At 43.6% G+C, this 17,009-nt stretch overlaps 1 long non-coding RNA gene across 1 annotated transcript; it reads left to right on the top strand.

The window, feature by feature from the left end:
- The first annotated feature begins 1,004 nt into the window (after positions 1 to 1,004).
- LOC117347658 lies at positions 1,005 to 14,896 on the top strand. Its single transcript, XR_004536815.1, has 3 exons — positions 1,005 to 1,148; positions 12,399 to 12,441; positions 14,763 to 14,896. It is a non-coding gene; the product is annotated as an uncharacterized LOC117347658 (long non-coding RNA).
- The last annotated feature ends 2,113 nt before the right edge of the window (positions 14,897 to 17,009 follow it).

Genomic DNA, 17,009 nt, shown 5'->3' with positions numbered 1-17,009 from the left:
CCCTGTGAGTTCTGTCCCATTTCTGCAAGTTCTGCCTTTACCGCACAAGCCTTGAACACTTATGATTTTAAAGTTTTTGAAGCTTGTGCAGATAAGGACAGAGCTTGCAGGAATGGGGCAGGGACAGAGCTCACGGGGACAGGACGGGATGGGGATAGAGATATCCTGTGGGGACAGGGAAAATTTGTCCCCATGTCATTCTCTAATACAAGGCAAACAACTAGTAAAGGAACAGGCTACTTTAAATACCTTTTTAAACGAGTAAAGGTGCTCAGAATCCAAGATGGAAAAAAAACTTCAATTTGGGGTACAAAACCCCTAAAAGGCGTTTTTTATAGAATCAATCATTGCACCATTTTGAGTAAAAAGGTAATAGAGAGTGCTTATTGAGAAACACTTGAGTTAAATGTCCTTAAATGTCCAATAAAGTGAATATTCTCCAACTACTATATGAATTCTATGAGTTTGAGTTCAAAAAATATAATAATGAGAACTTATCTAAGTGGGTTCAGATAGCGTTGACCCGGCGAGGTTCTCTAATACAAAACATATTCTTATGGTCACTGACCTATTAGCTTAGTTGTGACTAGAGCTCCCAACTTTTTGAGAGAGATAACCCACTACTTACAATATGCATGCTTTGTAAAAGCCAGCATAAATTACACAGAGTGAATTTTGCTTATAGCGATAGTGAACCTGTCCCTTTAGTCAGTGGTAAAACACCCATCTCAGTGATTCTTAGGTTTAGCAATGTTCATCAGAACTGTCATCAGGCATCCTAAATGATAAGTTGAGCAAAATTATGGCCCTCTTTTATCAAGCCGCATTAAGTTTTTTTGTAATTTTTTTTTTTTATCTCTTGCCCAGAGAAGAGGGAGGTCCCAGAGGAGGTTCCTGACATAATCAGGGGTGAGACCCTGAGAGGAGTTACTCCAGAATTTTCTCAACTCCTAGACAAAAGCAGGTTAACTTGATCAGAAGAAGGGGGAGGGATGTGCCTGGAACTACCTGAGCCTGATGTCTAAAGAAATCCAGAAAGTGAAGAAAGTCGGTTCTACAAACCCTGAGTGATCCTGGATAATTGATTGGATAAAGTTAACAGAGAACTGTTTACAGCAGGAGAGGCCAGCAGAGCACAGAGAGCAAAGGTACTTGGTTGGAATTCAAGCTGGAGAATTTTGGGAACAGAAAGATTTAAGCCTGGGACTGTGTTTTATTTTGAAATGAACTGAAACATGTTTTGCTGACTGTACTCAGCTGGGGTGGGGGTGAGGGATGGATCATCTACCTAACCTGGTGAGCTTGAATAGGAGAACATATGAGAAATCCATCCATGGGAGGGAGGTGGGCAGATTACACTCTTGTTTAAGGAAGTCTTTCAGCAAACTCCCTGGCCAGCATAAAACTGACAGATAGGTAAACCTCAGTATTCCTTTTTAGAAGTTTTGGTTCTGCTGTCAAAGACTGAAATGCTGTCCGGTTTGTGCTGCAAGCTAAAGACCTTTAAAAACTGTGTTGTTCTGAAGGTGAAAGAATCTTTTAATGACTATGCTGAACTATAGCTTAGTCTTGGGGTCTGATGGGGGATTAATAAACTTGAGTGGAGGATTTGGGGGAGCCTGCTAATTTGGCATGAACTGTGCTGTTGGAGTAAACTGAGTTTAAACCCAAGACCCAGCTCTAGCAGGATTCCAGTCCTGACATTACTGCAAGGGTTGTGTGCCAAAGTAGAGGGCTTCATATAGTTTCTGCCCCAGTTTTGACCTTAAATTAATAACCTTGTAGAGTACATTGGTGATATAAGCTTTGCTACAACTGAGTACTGGAAAAATAAAAGCCTCACTGGTAAAAACCTGCTTTACCCTTCTGCCTGTACGTGTTTTATCAGATCTCGCTGGCGATTCTAGTTACCCAATCCTCTGTACCACTGGGTAATGCTACAGATATCCCAGTACACTGTCTATTTCCTCGTTATATCATATTTTGTACATTTCTCTTTTTTTAATGAGCTTCTTAACACACACTAACAAATTACACATTAACATTGTTAATGTGTGCTAAAACTGTTAGAACACCCTTAGTAAAAAGAAACGTCGATGATTCGGAATAAGGTATCCTGTGAAGATACTAAGGGGAAACAAGGCTGGGAAGAAACAAGGGACAAATTACAGGAGTCAACTAACCCACAAGAGGAGGTTAGAGAGATTGTAGCAAAAGAGAAGACACTAAAAACCGAAGCACAGGAAAAGGAAATGAAGACAACAAAATGCCAGGATCTAAATTGCATATATACTAATGCAAGGAGCCTAAGAAACAAAATGGGGGAACTAGAAGCCATGGCCAATGCAGAGGATATAGACATTATTGGAATCTCTGAAACATGGTGGAATGAGGAAAGCAAATGAGATACAGCACTGCTGGGGTACAAGCTCTATCGCCAGGATAGGTCAGGACAGAAAGGAGGTGGAATAGCCCTATACATAAAAGAAAGCATACAATCGACAAGAATGGACACAGCGGAGACGACCAACAAGCTGGAATCACTATGGGTTAAAATACCAGATAGGAAAGGACATGAAATAAAGGTGGGCCTATACTATCGTCCACCTGGGCAAACCGGAGATATCGATAAAGAAATGGAAGCTAAGATGAAGCGAGAATGCAAAAGCGGTAACACGGTTATTATGGGAGACTTCAACTACCCCGGAATAGACTGGAGTCTTGGAAGCTCAAGATGCGCTAGGGAGACAGAATTCCTGGAGGCTACACAAGATTGCTTCATGGAACAGCTTGTTAGAGAACCGACGAGAGGAAATGCCACTCTGGATCTAATCCTAAATGGGTTAAGGGGACCTGCAAAGGAAGTGGAAGTAGTGGGACCATTGGGAAACAGCGATTATAATATGATCAAGTTCTCAGCGCGTGGAGGCAGCGAGGGTAGGCAGCGGCTGAGGAAGCAGGAGAGTCAGAGGGAGAGGAAAGGAGGCGATTTCTGGTCAGAGGAGGAAGCAGGGGCTAGCGGCAGCGCGGAGCGGGTAGCGAGAGGTAGCTCCGCCCACCCGCACCGCGTCACAGCAGCGTCGGTGCCCGGACTCCCCCCCTTAAAAGGAGGGGAGCCAACGGCGCACAACTGTTCGGCGCACGGCAAAGGCAAGCGGCAAAGGCGCTCGCCTTAGCGAGAGCGCCTTTGCAAAGGAGCCTTGAGAAGGAGCCCAGGCAGCCCAGCAGCAAATCTAGCAAATCTAACTTCTAAAAAAATAAAACCAAGGTACTTTTCTTCTCTTCTCTTCTCTTTTTCAGCTAGCTGCATTCCAGGCACCACTCCCAATCACCGAGGGACCATAGAAGCAAAGATAAAGAAATGGAGGCTACAGGAACCCAGAGGAGCTACCCAGTATACTGCATCAAATGTCATATGTATGACTACCTCCCCTCCGGGAGGCAGGCGTACATATGCAGTCGATGTCAGGAACTGGATAGCCTGAAGAAGGAGGTCGGGAGACTGCAGGTTCAAGTACAGGAACTGGAGGGACTGTGCACCATAGAGGAACAGTGCTGGGCAACTGAGGACACCGCCAGAGAAGACCACATCACGGAACAAGTTAGAGAGCTCAAGAGATTCATCGAGGAGGCCTGCAGGATGGTGGAGGCACAGGACCATCAGCACATCAGGGGAGAACTACCAGTCGGATGACATAATCCACCAGACACCATGGGAATAGGACCTTGCGGAGAATCTGGACAGGCAGATGAGGAGGAGACCCAACAAAACCCGGAGGTAGGAATAGCGGACTGCGCCACTGACATAGAACTGAGACCAAAGAGACAGTTGAAGAAGGGGAGATCTGCTGTCGTGGTGAGGGATTCAATCCTGAGAGGAGTGGACAGTCACATAGCTGGAGGGAGAGAGGACCAATTAGTGACATGTCTCCCGGGAGCAAGGACAAAGGACATCATTTGAGAGGATTCTGGAAGGGGCCGAGATGGAGGAGACAGCTGTAGTAATCCATGTTGGAACCAACGACGTCAGCAGGAGGAACTACAACAGGACTGCACTAACTGATCAGTTCAGGATCCTGGGGAGGAAACTGAAACTGAGGGCAAGGAAGATAGCCTTCTCAGAGATCCTGCCAGTACCAAGAGCGGACGCAGGGAGGCAGAGTGAACTACAAGCAATAAATGGTTAGCTCAGGAGATGGTGCGAAGAGGAGGGTTTCCTTTTTGTTCGGAACTGGACAACTTTCTTGGGAAAGAATAAGCTCTACAGGAGAGACGGACTGCACCTGAGCACGACTGGGACGAGGATGCTGGCACGCAACGTCCAGAGCATCAGATTTGGCTTTAAACTGAAAAAGAGGGGAAAGCCGACAGTCGATCTGACACATCGGACAAAAGTATCAAATAAGGATACTGGGCAAGGACATTGTAAAAGAGGGCTCGGGACTTAGTGGGAATTTTTGGATGCAACACAGGGGCCCAGGGCCAAGGACATTGTAAAAAGGGGATCGGGACTGAGTGGAATATTTTGGGAAAAGGTCCTAAGGACGCAATGCAGATTCACAGGGCCAAGGACATTGAGCAAGGACACTGTAAAAGAGGGCTCAGGACTGGGTAGGAAATTTTTGAAGAAGGACCTAAGGACAAATTGCTGGGGGTCTAGGACACAAATGAAATTGGCAAACAGGACTAAGAGAGAACAACGGAATCCAGAGGGACAACCAAAAATGAGGAAACACGCTGAGGACGAAACAGACACACCACAGGAGGAGGATGACTGAGACGAGGCTTGGGGACTGTCAACTCACGAGGGGGTCGCCAGGAGTGCTAATCCATGAGGGAAGCCAGCAGGAAAGGCGAACAACCGGGACTTACATTGCCTATATACTAATGCTAGGAGCCTAAGGGCTAAAATGGGAGAGCTGGAAGTCTTAGCCAACAAAAAGGGCCTAGACATAATTGGAGTCACAGAAACGTGGTGGACAGATGACAATAAATGGGATGTGGCTTTACCAGGGTTCAAACTCTACAGGAGAGATAGGTCACACAAAAAGGGTGGAGGAATAGCGCTATATATAAAGGATTTCTTACCTTTAACCAGGATGGAAACAACAGCAAGGGCGGATGACTTGGAATCACTATGGGTTAATCTATCCGGAGGACCTGGAGCAGACATAAAATTGGGTCTGTACTATCGCCCACCGGGACAAACGGAAGAAATCGATCAGGATCTGGAGGCTGAACTGGGGCAGGTATGCAAAAGCGGAAGTGTGGTGGTGATGGGGGACTTCAACTACCCGGGAATAGACTGGAGTATTGGGCCCTCAAACTGCATGAGGGAGACCAAATTCCTGGAGGTCACGAGGGACTGTTTCATGGAACAGCTGGTCACGGAACCAACACGGGGAGATGCCACTCTTGACCTAATCTTCACCAGACCCGCTAAGGAGGTGGCGGTACTAGCCTCACTAGGAAACAGCGACCACAACACGATCCAGTACAGGCTAGAAATTGGATCATCCAAGGTGAAAAGAACTACAACGACAGCACTGAACTTCAAAAAAGGGAATTATGATGCCATGAGGAAAATGGTGGGAAAGAAACTCAAGGACACCACAAGGAAGATGGAGTCCGTAGAAAAAGCCTGGACCTTACTCAAGGTCACGGTGCACGAAGCACAAAACCTGTGCTTCCCCAAGTTCAGGAAAGGGTGCAATAAAAATAGAACGAAAAACCCAGTGTGGATAACAAATGCAGTGAAAAAGGCAATAAGTGACAAGAAGGCATCATTCAAAAAATGGAAAAAGGACCAATCGGAGGGCAACCGAAAGGAGCACAAAACACACCAAAAGGAGTGTCACCGAGTGGTTAGGAAAGCAAAAAGAGAATATGAAGAGAGACTGGCAGGGGAAGCAACAAACTTCAAATCATTCTTCAGGTACGTCAAGGGGAAGCAACCAGCAAGGGAAGAAGTGAGACCCTTGGATGATGGAGACAGAAAGGGAGTGGTAAAAGAGGAAAAGGAGATAGCTGACAGGTTAAACGAGTTCTTCACTTCAGTTTTCACGAAGGAGGACACAACCAACATTCCGGAATCCGAGGAGATCGTAAAAGGAGACCAGAATGAAAATCTGGTCCAACTAGAGGTGAGCAAGGCGGATGTCCTCAGGCAGATAGACAGGCTAAAGAGCGACAAATTGCCAGGTCCGGACGGCATCCACCCAAGGGTACTCAAGGAACTAAGGAACAAAATAGCTGAGCCACTTCGACAAATATACAACCTATCCTTAAAAACTGGAGAGATTCCGGAAGACTGGAAAATAGCAATTGTCACGCCCATCTTCAAGAAAGGCTCAAGGAGAGACCCAGGAAACTACAGGCCGGTGAGCTTAACCTCGGTCCCAGGAAAGATGATGGAAGCGCTGATTAAAGACAGCATCTGGGAACACATCGAAAACACTGGGCAGCTAAAGCCGAGCCAGCATGGCTTCTGCAAGGGCAGGACAGGCCTCTCAAACTTACTATACTTCTTTGAGGGGGTAAACAGCCAGGTGGATAAAGGGGAATCTATAGACATCATTTACCTTGACTTCCAAAAAGTCTTCGACAAGGTACCACACGAAAGACTGCTAAGGAAGCTATGGAACCACGGGGTGCAAGGAGAGGTCCACCGATGGATCAAAAACTGGCTGGAGGACAGGAAACAAAGGGTTGGAATAAAGGGACATTACTCAGACTGGCAATGGGTCACGAGCGGAGTTCCGCAGGGGTCAGTGCTGGGACCGCTCCTGTTCAATATATTTATTAACGACCTGGAGGCAGGCACAAAATGTGAGGTTATTAAATTTGCGGATGACACCAAACTATACAGCAGGGTTGATAACACGGAGGACTGCGAAGATCTCCAAAAGGATCTGACAGCGCTGGAGGAGTGGGCCAAAAAGTGGCAAATGAGCTTCAACATAGGGAAATGCAAGGTCATGCATGTAGGGAAAAAGAACCCGATGTTCACTTACAAAATGGGGGGGTTCACCGCTAGGGGTGAGTAACCTTGAAAGAGACCTGGGAGTGATGGTAGACACATCATTGAAGACGTCAGCGCAGTGCGCCATAGCCTCAAGGAAGGCGAACAGAATGTTGGGAATCATTAAGAAGGGTATCACGACCAGGACGAAGGAAGTCATCCTGCCACTGTATCGTGCAATGGTGTGCCTGCACCTGGAGTACTGTGTCCAGTACTGGTTGCCGTACCTCAAGAAGGACATGGCGGTACTTGAGAGAGTCCAGAGAAGAGCAACTAAGCTAATAAAGGGTATGGAGGACCTTTCATATACTGACAGACTGAAAAAGCTGGGGCTTTTCTCCCTGGAGAAGCGGAGACTTAGAGGAGACATGATAGAAACCTTCAAGATCATGAAGGGCATAGAAAGAGTAGACAGGGACAGATTTTTCAAATTATGGGGAACCACAAGCACAAGGGTGCACTCAGAGAAATTGAAAGGGGGTGGTTTAGAACAAACGCCAGGAAGTTCTTTTTCACCCAGAGGGTGGTGGATATATGGAACGCGCTACCGGAGGATGTGATAAGCAGGAGCACGCTACAAGGCTTCAAAGAAGGATTGGATAGGTACCTGGAGGACAAAGGGATTGAGGGGTACAGATAGGAGTAGAGGTAGGTTATAGGGATAGGATTAGAGGTAGGATATAGGGATAGGTTTAGAGGCAGTTACAAAATTAGACAGGGACACTGTTCAGGCAATTAGGCCTGATGGGCCACCGCGGGAGCGGACCGCTGGGCAAGATGGACCTCTGGTCTGCCTCAGCGAAGGCAACTTCTTATGTTCTTATGTTCTTAAGGTTGAGGTAGGAAAACCGAAAGGAAAGAGAACCATAGCGACAACTTTTAAATTCAGGAAAGGCAACTACGAAGCAGTGAGGGAAATGGTAAGGAAGAAACTTAGGAACACTTCCAAAAAATGGCAAACGGTAGAACATGCTTGGTCTTTTTTCAAGGACTCAGTGAGCGAGGCGCAAAATCTGTATATCCCGATTCAGAAAGGGGTGCAAAAGGAGTCAAACAAAAGACCCTGCGTGGTTAACTAAAATAGTAAAGGAAGCGATAGGCAATAAGAAAAATTCATTCAGGAAATGGAAAAAGGACAAAACTGAAGGGAACTGGAAAGAGCACAGGAAGTATCAAAAAGAATGTCACCGTGTGGTTCTAAAAGCCAAAAGAGAGTATGAAGAGAGGCTAGCCAGGGAAGCACGAAATTTCAAACCGTTCTTTAGATATGTTAAAGGGAAGCAGCCGGCTAGGGAGGAGGTGGGACCGCTAGACGACAGAGACAGGAAGGGAGTGGTGAAGGAGGAGAAAGAAGTCGCGGAAAGACTTAACATGTTCTTTTCGTCTGTATTTACAAACAAATACACAACCAACATACCGGAACCTGAGCAATTCTTCAATGGAAATCAAGTAGAAAAACTAACATCCATGGAAGTGAGCCTTGAAGATGTGCGCAGGCAGATAGAAAAACTAAAAATTGACAAATCCTCGGGTCCGGACAGAATCCATCCAAGGGTTCTGAAGGAATTAAAGGAGGAGATAGCGGAACTGCTGCAGCAAATTTGCAACCTATCCCTGAAAACAGGCGTGATCCTGGAGGATTGGAAGATAGCCAACATCACGCCCATCTTTAAAAAGGGATCAAGAGGTAACCCGGGAAACCGCTGCTATTTAATATATTCATAAATGATCTAGAAACAGGGACGAAGTGTGAGATAATAAAATTTGCGGATGACACCAAACTATTTAGTGGAGCTCGGACTATTGGTACTTCAAAATTGGTACTTCAAAAATAAACAGCAAAGAATTATTCAAACTAGTAAAAACCATAACCGACACAACACAAATACTGAAAAAGGACACTGAGCCCACTCCATCGGCACAAACCCTAGCCAATTTATTTCAAAATAAAATCACAGAGCTAAGAGCAACACTACCCACGACCACAACAAATGCTCCTCAATTCCTGGAACCCCACGACCAAGACACCAAGGTAGACATGATATGGGACCACCTTGAATACCCAAACTGGCAGCAATTCCTGAATTTATTTAACAAGTACACCAAATCTAACTGCCTACTTGATGCATGTCCCCCTAAAATCATGACAGTTGCCCCCCTAGAATTTAAAAAGGAACTTTTTGCATGGCTAACATCCACCCTTACAAGCGGAACATTAAACAAAAAAATGGGTCACATACTAATCACCCCAATCCCCAAAGACCAGAAAGCCTCCTCAGCCTTGACAACCAATTTCAGACCCATAGCAAGCATTCCCCTCTTCACAAAGATACAGGAAGGACTGGTCAACCTTCAATTAGTCAACTACCTGGACAAATTTAACCTCCTTAGCGAACACCAATCAGGATTCAGGAAAGGATACAACACTGAAACTGTCCTAGCCTCCTTACTGAACCACCTCTATGATCTCTTCAGTAAAGGCAAAAGCGCACTGATCCTACAATTAGATCTCAGCAGTGCGTTCGATTTGGTAGACCATGAAATCATGCTACTGTGCCTTGAAGCAATGGGAATATCAGGAAAGGCAAAGAAATGGTTCCAAGAATTCCTAACAAACAGATCCTACAGAGTAATTGGCAATGGAAACTACTCCAAACCATGGAAAAACCCATCAGGCGTGCCTCAAGGTTCCCCCCTATCACCCACACTTTTCAATATCTATATCGCCTCCTTAGGCCACCTACTACAAAAATTAAATTTAATACACTACATTTACACCGACGACATATCCATCCTTATACCCTTAAACGACATCACAAAAGAAATTGTAGATAACCTCTCATACACAATGACCGAAATCAATAAATGGACCAACAACTTCAAACTAAAACTAAACGCAGAGAAAACAAAAGTCTTTCTGGCTAGTCCTAATGACAAAATTACGAATACATCGATAAAAATAAACAACCACGAATACCCAATTTCCAAAAACATAAAAATACTAGGTATCACGCTAGACACTCATCTAACTATGACTGACCACACAAACTCACTAGTCAAAAAATGCTTTTACACGTTATGGAAACTAAGAACCATAAAAAAATACTTTGACCCTACATCATTCAGGTTGCTGGTACAAGCACTGACCCTATCCCTTCTTGATTATTGCAACATCATATATCTGGGCATCCCACAAAAAACAATCAAAAAACTAAGACTCATACAAAACACCGCCGTCCGCCTAATTTTCGGACTAAGAAAAAACGACCACATCAGCCCCTACTATAAAAAACTGCATTGGCTTCCAATAGAAGCGCGAATTATATTCAAATTTGCTTGCACCTGTTTTAAACAAGCCTGGGGAATAGCACCTTCATATCTACAAACACACTTCACCCTACACAACCCCACAAGAACGACCAGGAACAAAAACATCTTTGCATACCCAAAGATTACAGGCTGCAGATACAAAGCCTTCCTGGATAGAACCTTTAAGTTCCAAGCGAACAGACAGCAAATCTGGCTGAAAAACCACATAATCGAACCCAATGTAACTTATAATGCATTCCGCAAAACAATCAAAACTGCCCTATTCGCAAAATACATTGACTAAAACGGTCCCCAACGCCACCAGGTCTCCTCTCCCCATTAAACGCATTTTCTCTCTCTCTACAAACCCCTCATACCTTGATCTCCTCGAACCCAGAACTCCAACTCTTGGTTGTTCTAAATCCCTCAGACACTCATTACCCTTAGATCTCCAATCAATTAATACGTAACTTTCGCATCTAAACTATTGTATTGCATTTAGACTCTTTGTACGATATTGTATTTAGACTTAATGTATAGTATTGTATTTAGACTTAATGTATAGTATTGTTATTCAGACTCACGGTATTGTATAGTATCGTATTGTATGTGGATCTATTGTTTTGTTTTGTACTGTTTTAAAACCTTTAATATTCGCTGAATGTCCAGCCTTCTTACTATGTAAACCGCCTAGAAGTCGTCTGACAGTGGCGGTATAGAAAAATAAAGTTATTATTATTATTATTATTATAAAGAGGACTGCGAAGAATTGCAAAGGGACTTGAACAAACTAGGGGAATGGGCGACGAGATGGCAGATGAAGTTCAATGTTGAGAAATGTAAAGTTTTGCATGTGGGAAGCAGAAACCCGAGGTACAACTATACGATGGGAGGGATGTTATTGAAAGGGACTTGGGGTAATGGTGGACATGACAATGAAGCCGATGGCACAGTGCACAGCAGTCGCTAAGAGAGCGGATAGAATGCTAGGTATAATCAAGAAGGGTATTACAACCAGAACGAAAGAAGTTATCCTGCCGTTGTATCGGGTAATAGTGCACCTGCATCTGGAATACTGCATCCAATATTGGTTGCCGTACCTTAAGAAGGACATAGCGTTACTCGAGAGGGTTCAGAGGAGAGTGACACATCTGATAAAAGAGATAGAAAACCTTTCATATGCTGAGAGATTGGAGAAACTGGGTCTCTTTTCCCTAGAGAAGAGGAGACTTAGAGGGGATATGATAGAGACTTATAAGATCATGAAGGGCATAGAGAGAGTAGAGAGGGACAGATTCTTCAAACTTTCAAAAAATAAAAGAAGAGGGCATTTGGAAAAGTTGAAAGGGGACAGATTCAAAATGAATGCTAGGAAATTCTTCTTTACCCAGCGTATGGTAGACACCTGGAATGCGCTTCCAGAGGACGTAATAGGGCAGAGTATGGTACTGGTGTTTAAGAAAGGATTGGACAATTTCCTGCTGGAAAAGGGGATAGAAGAATATAGATAGAGGATTACTGCACAGGTCCTGGACCTGTTGGGCCGCCATGTGAGCAGACTGCTGGGCACGATGGACCTCAGGTCTGACCCATCAGAGGCATTGCTTATGTTCTTATGTTCTAAGTGATTTTATTGGGTTTTAGAGATTTTTTTAAAAGTGATTAATGGATTATAGAATTTTTAAAGGTGCAGATCAGTTTTATGCATGTTAATTTGTAGGTTACATGCATTAAATCGATGCCTTGTAGATTCAGTTTTTAAAGCATGCTAACAAATGCACATCCCTATATCTCCACTGTATGACTTGTGCTTATTTGTTGTACACTGCCTAGAACCATTTTTGGTTAAGTGGTACATAAAAAATAAAGTTATTATCATTATTATTACTAACATTTAGAAAAATCAAGAAAGTCACAAATCTTCTATGCTATTTACCAGTTTAACGCCAAATTCCCTTGTTTGTTGTTTTCTCTAGTGAACATCAGCAAGTAGTGCCCTGTTAAGCCTTATCTTCTTTGTAATACTCTATTAAAGGACATTTTTATCATATTTGTTTGCAATTTACAGATATTCTTGTTTGATGACTCGCTTAATAAGGAAAAATTGGCAGGTAAGATTGGAGGCACAGATTGGTTTCAAACCATTTTACTACTAAACAGTCTGTTTAAACATATATATATGGCTCATGCTTACAATTGCTTTTCAGTTCTCGTTATTAAGCTAGATAAAAATGTAGAACAAGTTACTTTTTTTACATGGCTCAGGTAGAAGACAATATATAAAAGATGGAGTATTGAATATTTGAGTAATTCTTTTTTATTTTTTTTTGTACTCAATGCATTTATAAACTAGCTCCCACTAACCTTACAGTAAATCACTAGTTTAATTATCATAGTAAGTGATAGAGATAAAGACCTAAGCAGTCCATCCAGTCTGCCCAACAGTCATGCTCATTATTAATTAATGATTTACTTGTCTTTCCTTGGCATTCTGTGACATAGATCATAGAAGTCCACTAGGCACTGTCCTTAGGTTCCAACTACTGGAATTGCTGTCCAATCCCTCTCCAGTCTATCCAAACCATCTCGTCATTTGTGGGATACAGACCATAAAAGTCTGTCCGGCACGATCCTCAAATTAAAAATTACTGGAGTTTCTCTCAAAGCCCTTTCAAGACCATTCTAAACTGAATTACCATATAGGGGAAACAGACCGTGCAAGTCTGCCCAGTACCAGCCTTACTTACCAACCATATTGTGCAACATGTATAATTGGTTGCAAATCTAGATTTGTTGCATTGCAAGAAAGATAAACAGCACCACACTGTCCAGGTAATGGTGGAGGGGGAATGTTGCTCCCTACAGTCAGCTTGTCGAGAGGATGGCGCATCGGAGAGAGCTCAAAGGCTGTGCTTCTGGAGAGAGGACGGCCCTTGAAGTTAGAGGGCCCTGCAATGATTGGAGACATCACACAGCCAGAGATCCTGATGAATCAGCCCTGCTGCTGTCCCTCTTCCGGCAATGATTTTAATAGCTGTTGGTGCTTGGTGGTGTGCTGCAGAGAAGTGCAGTGGGGAGCTGCCAGATGGTGATGTCTGCTTATCGGGGTGGCACATCTTGGAAGACGTTGAGCTGGGATGGACTGGAGCTGCACGTCGGCGGAAATCAGGTGTTGCTGGCTGATGTTTAGTGCCAGGCTAGGATTAGCTCTGGGGTTGTAGTTGTCTTCTTGCTGACTGTGTTGTGGAGTCTGTGTCCCGCCATCTGCTGCCTTCAGCTACCTCGGTCGGGGGCCCTACTTGCCAGTGTCGGGTGTGATGTACTGCTCCCCTGTAGTTGGAGATCCTGTTGCTGCTGGATGAACTTCACCTCATCTGTTTTGCTTTGGGACTTTGAGGTTTTTTTAAATTTACTTTACTTTTATTATTTTTATGTCTTTTTTTTATTATTTGAATTGTACCCTTCTTGGAATTTTGTTATATCTTTTCTATTTTATTAATTGTTTTACTCAGGAACTTTAGCTAGATTTTGAGCCTTCAGGACAGATAGGGAAGTTCTAAGTACCTAATTTTATTTTACTGTAACCCATTCTGGGCTCCTGGGGAGCTCAGGCTATAAAAATTAATAAATAAGGAACAGGCAATTTCAGTCCTGGTTCTACTCTGTTCCATACATGGACTTGTAAATTTGATTTTCAATCACAAGGCATATGTAGGTCCATTGTGACCTGCCTGTTCTTTGTGATTGAAAGTGCAATACCATAGTACCAACCCTTACTGACAGGAAGGTCAGTGGAGGACATGGTTCTTGGTATATGTGTATGAGGTGGTGCTGAAAAGTTCTCAGCCCAACCAAGATGAGAATGTTGTGGATATGGTTCAATCAATGATCTGTAACAATGTGAAAACAGAGAATTTCGTTTCTGCACTTAATGAAATAAGATAACACTCTTTTCAGCTACAGTGGCAAAATAACACTCAGAATTTAGGAAGTTACTTGGTTGAGCTGGTAACTTTTCAGCACCCCTTGTATATTTTAACTCAGTCAGTCATAGTTAAAAGCTTTTTATAGAACACTTTAGTATGTGAATTTCTTCAAACCTATATAGATGAGCTTTCTTTAATTAGAAGGCTCAATTTACTCCTTTTTTTGGCTGGAAAGGAAACCATGGTGCCTACTTATTCTGAAAGGTTTTTTTTATTGCAATTTTTATTCCAAAAAATGAAAAAGGAATTAAAGTATTAATCATCGATGGCTAGCATACAAAATGCAGTAGAACATTTACAAGGACATAATCAATTGACATGAATGATTAACAAGATAACATTTAAACAGAATTAAATAATAAACAACATAAACATAACAGCTGGTCTTTGTAAAAGTGTATACTTGGCTTTTGATTTCTCTGACAAAGACTGGCTCTCTTTTTTAGACAGTTTGAACAGCAAAGTCCTGACTTGTCACAGCTTCTTCCATTTACATTAAAGGATTCTTGCCGTGAACCAAATCCTACTTAAATCATTACTTTCTAGAGTCTTAACCACACCACTAGCGATTTCTATAAGGTATGTAATCTCATTTCTTTCAATTTCACTCAGTTTAAGTTGTCCTTAACTTAATCACAGGGTTGTCAAGTTACCCAGTTCTAGGAAAAACACTGTTTAGCCAGTCATGATTTTGAAATTACATTATAAAGCAGTGTAGAATATGCATTCCTGAGTCTACCTATTGAAATCAGTGTACCAGGGTAAGTGTTTTAGAAATCTTAGTATGATTTAATATCTCCCTCCTGAAATTGGGTAATTTGGGAAGCTCTGTGATTAATTCTCCCTAGAGCCCACCAGGTTTAGTTCATGTTAGGTCTGTCTTGATTAGATTGTAAGCTGTATACAGAAAGGATTTGTATAATCATGAGTACACCATGCAGTACAACATAGTAACATAGTAGATGATGGCAGATAAAGACCTGAATGGTCCATCTAGTCTGCCCAACCTGATTCAATCTAAAAATTGGTTGGATTTTTTTTTTTCTTATTCTCCTTAGCTATTTCTGGTCACAAATCCAAAGCTCTGCCCGGTACTGTTCGTAGGTTCCAACTACTGAGGTCTCCGTCAAAGCTCACTCCAGTCCATCTATACCCTCCTAGCCATTGAAGCCCTCCCCAGCCCATCCTCCACCAAATGGCCATATACAGACACAGACCGTGCAAGTCTGCACAGTACTGGCCTTAGTTCTTCAATATTTACTATTATTTTTTCTACTATAATTGTTCAGTTGTACAATTAGTAGTTGTTCAAGTTAACTAGTCACTTGGGCCCTTCAGAATAAAATGTTGGAACACAAGAAACAGAATATGGGCTGAGTGGTAAAAATATAATGAAAAATGTCAGGCCTGCCCTTCTTCAGGCTGCTAATCTAAGAAGATATTGAACCAGCAATTATAGCACATACCCAGTTGAATGTAGTCTTTTAGATCTCAAAAATGCACAATGTTATAGTGGATGCATTTCTCAATATAATAAAATGAAATGGGATAGGACGGGATGGGATAGGATAATTGATATACCTACCACCTTTCTGTGATTACAATCAAAGTGGTTTACATATTATATATAAACTAGTCTTTAAGCCCGTTACATTAACAGGTGCTAGAGTAGATGTCTGTCTGTCTGGGCATTTTTTTTTCTTTGTCTCTCTCTCCTTGCATGCTGCCTGTCTGTCATTTTTTCTGTCTGTGAATCTTCCTGTGCCTCCTTCCTATGTCCTTAGTGCCCCTTCCTATGTCCTTAGTGCCCCCAGTGCCCCTTTCTATATCCTTAGTGCCCCCAGTGCCTCCTTCCTCCCCCCCTCCGATGTCAGCCTGCCTTCCATTGAAACTCCCCACCCCCTCCGTTGCCTCCCATCCCCCTTCCATTGAATCCCCCCCATGCCAGCCTGACTGCCTCCCATCCCTCTGAGCAGCATATTTCCATGGAACCCCCCCCCGGATGCCATCCTGCGTGCCTGCCTTCCATTGAACCCCCCCTCCAATGCCAGCCTGCCTCCCATCCCCCTGAGCAGCATGTTTCCATGGAACCCCCCCCCCGATGCCATCCTGCCTGTCTACCTTCCATTGAACCCTCCACCCCCCTCCAATGCCAGCTTGCCTGCCTCCCATTCCCCTTCCACTGAACCCCCCCCACCCCCAATGCCTGCCTGCCTCCCATCCCCCTGAGCAGCATGTTTTCATGGAACCCCCCCATGCCATCCTACCTGTCTGCCTTCCATTGAACCCCCCACCCCTCCTCTGATACCAGCATGCCTGCCTCCCATTCCCCTTCCACTGAACCCCGCCCGATGCCTGCTTGCCTGCCTCCCATCCCCCTGAGCAGCATGTTTTTACCCCCCCCCCGCGCCGACCCTTGGAACACCACTAACATGCCGCGACTCCCCTTCCTCCCGACCTTAGGCACACCACTAACACGCCACGACTTCCCCCCCCCCCCGCCGACCTTATCCGGCACAACAGAAACCAAGTTTCCAAGTTTATTATATAATTTGATTAATCGCCTATTCTACATTCTAGGCGATGTACAAAATGGTTAAAAATATCTAAAAACATGGGTAACATATTACATAGACATACAGTGTTCCAAAAAAAAAAAAAAATTAAAATACAATGTTGAAACAACAGGGAAA

This window comes from Geotrypetes seraphini, chromosome 1 (assembly GCF_902459505.1).
Source record: "Geotrypetes seraphini chromosome 1, aGeoSer1.1, whole genome shotgun sequence".
Lineage (NCBI taxonomy): Eukaryota > Metazoa > Chordata > Amphibia > Gymnophiona > Dermophiidae > Geotrypetes > Geotrypetes seraphini.
Note: the sequence above shows the minus strand (reverse complement) of the source record. Positions and strands in the feature narration are given on the sequence as shown.